The 2974-nt window shown below is 46.9% G+C and overlaps 1 long non-coding RNA gene across 1 annotated transcript; it reads left to right on the plus strand.

Moving 5' to 3' along the window:
* Positions 1-1302: 1302 nt before the first annotated feature.
* Positions 1303-2614, plus strand: LOC119018774. The gene is made up of 3 exons (XR_005074860.1): positions 1303-1965; positions 2087-2233; positions 2485-2614. It is a non-coding gene; the product is annotated as an uncharacterized LOC119018774 (long non-coding RNA).
* Positions 2615-2974: the final 360 nt, after the last annotated feature.

Raw genomic sequence — 2974 nt, forward strand, 5'->3', positions numbered from 1 at the left:
CTGTGGGAGGTGCTCCGAGAGTACGGGGTCGGGGGCCCTCTGTTAAGGGCCGTACGGTCCCTGTACGAGCGGAGCAGGAGCTTGGTTCGCATTGCCTGCAGTAAGTCAGACCTGTTCCCGGTGCATGTTGGACTCCGGCAGGGCTGCCCTTTGTCACTGGTTCTGTTCATTATTTTTATGGACAGAATTTCTAGGCGCAGCCACGGGCCGGAGGGGATCTGGTTCGGGAGCCACAAGATTTCATCTCTGCTTTTCGCGGATGATGTGGTCTTGTTGGCTCCTTCGGGCCGGGACCTCCAGCATGTCCTGGGGCGGTTTGCAGCCAAGTGTGAAGTGGCTGGGATGAAAATCAGCACCTCCAAATCCGAGGCCATGGTTCTCGACCGGAAAAAGGTGGCTTGTCCCCTCCGGGTTGGGGGAGAGCTACTGCCTCAGGTGGAGGAGTTTAAGTATCTTGGGGTCTTGTTCACGAGTGAGGGAGGGATGGAGCGTGAGATTGACAGGTGGATCGGTGCGGCGGCCGCAGTAATGCGGTCAGTATACCGGTCTGTCGTGGTGAAGAGAGAGCTGAGTCGAAAGGCGAAGCTCTCGATTTACCGGTCAATCTACGTTCCTACCCTCACCTATGGTCATGAACTTTGGGTCATGACCGAAAGAATAAGATCCCGGATACAAGCGGCTGAAATGAGTTTCCTCCGCAGGGTGGCAGGGTGCTCCCTTAGAGATAGGGTGAGGAGCTCTGTCACCCGGGAGGAGCTCGGAGTAGAGCCGTTGCTCCTCCACATCGAGAGGAGCCAGTTGACGTGGCTCGGGCATCTGGTTCGGATGCCCCCGGGACGCCTTCCTCGGGAGGTGTTCCTGGCACGTCCCGCTGGGAGGAGACCCCGGGGAAGACCCAGGACACGCTGGAGCGACTATGTCGCCCAGCTGGCCTGGGAACGCCTTGGGATCCTCCCAGAGGAGCTGGAGGAAGTGTCCGGGGTGAGGGAAGTCTGGGTGTCCCTTCTCAGACAGCTGCCCCCACGACCCGGTACCGGATAAAGCGGAAGAAGATGGATGGATGGATGGATGGATGGTAAGAGGTACACGTAATAGGTATTTTGATGATCCACGATGAGTGTCCAGGTGTAGGTTTATGCTAGGCATGACGATAGAGGAGTTATCAAGGAGATAGTAGTTTGGTTATAATTAGGCTAATTTGTGATAACGCTGCAGCAGTGACAACTGGCAATCACGACAACTGATTGATGATGCAGGTGCATTAAGAATCATATTAATATTAAAGGGGACATATTATGCAAAACTCACTTTTTCTTGCTTTACTTGATTTACCACCACCAAGTCAAGTTTTTTAAACTGGCTGAGTCAGGAAATGTGTCTCTAAAGGAGCCATTTGGATTTCACCCGTACTGTTACATAACAGTATACTGAATACTCCCACCCTCAGGCTGGATATCTCCTCCCATATTACGCTGGCTACCTGAAGAAGGATTCGCCATTTTATTGCTTCACAACTGTGTACAAGCCGAAAGCCAAAACTTTATGTGCAGTCAAGCAATCATTACTTTGCTTTGGAGCCGGAGACAGGGGTTACCTGTCTGCTGTGCTACGATTAACGTTAGTTATATGAAGGCATGGACACAGAAAATGGACACAATATGTATTGCTCGCTTACTAAATCTAATGTGAAATGAGGGATTTGCATGGGTTTGCTCGGATTATGATTTGCCACAATTTGCCTTATCAGATTGATTGTTTTAATCATCATTTCTGTCTACATAGCTTTGTTTCATAAAACATGAGAAACAGACACATAACATATTCCTTCCTTTTGTGTTTAGCCAAGCACATCTGTACAGCAGTCTGTAGTGCATCACGTTGCCTGCCAGACTGACCAACCAGTGAAATGCACTGTTGGCACCCAGCTTTCCATGAGAACTCTCCGGCCTCACTTCAGAAGCACAGGTTTGTTGAACAAAAGCACATGATGTAATGTTACATGTTACATAAAACATCACTATCTGTTTAGTTGATTATAGTTTAGTGTGTATACTATGATTTTTAAAGTACTGTTTTTCCACCCAAGACTCTACCTGGCTGCCCGGCATTACAATGAAAATACTGACTGACCACAGGCAACATCTACAGGTGGTGAGCTTCTGTACAGTCAACTTCCCCAAATCTAAGCATGGAGAATGAATTGCAAAGCCTGTGAAAGCAGAGCCAACATTCCGTAAGTTTTACAGTCTTTTATTTGAAACCCACAAAAAAAATAAAGATGGACACACAGGCAATTACACAAAAGGTTGAAAATAAACACAAATAAAATGTGAATTATTTTTTTGATGATTTTCAAAATAATAAATAAGGAGAATGTATAAATTAGGAGAAATACGAAGAGACACTTGACAACACTGCAGCACAAAAGTTTTTGGTTCTAGTGCATTTTCTTGTAAACATTATTTTTTGTTTATTGCACTGCAGACTACGTTGATGCACTGTTGGACCTGATCTTCGAGAAGGTTTTCCAGGACCCTGGCCCATATGTGAACGAGGTGCTGAAACTTACAATCCCTGAAGACCTCTCGGCTCAGTGTGAAAGACCTAACAAGCTGGACGTTATAGCCAGCTACGTGCCAAGGTTCAATCAAGGACAGGTCTGAACCTAACATACTGTCCTTCAGCATCAGGGAACTCTGCACGAATCCTCAGCACCACACAGGCAGGCAGCACAGCTCTCACGCTCCACCCCAGAAAGCCCCAGCACCAGCTTACAAAGCTTCTGTAGGCTAGGTATCTATATTGGCTGGACACAATTCAGTAGAAAGTCAGCACTGAATGTTCACATCCATGGCAACTGGCAAGTTTAACTGTTCCACTTTAGATATTTATTTTGTATGTCTACAATTGTTTCTTGCAATAAAACATCTCTCCCAACTGTTCTGTGTGTTTTCATTGTTTTATATGTAGTTTC

The sequence above is a fragment of the Acanthopagrus latus genome, chromosome 4 (genome assembly GCF_904848185.1).
Source record: "Acanthopagrus latus isolate v.2019 chromosome 4, fAcaLat1.1, whole genome shotgun sequence".
NCBI lineage: Eukaryota > Metazoa > Chordata > Actinopteri > Spariformes > Sparidae > Acanthopagrus > Acanthopagrus latus.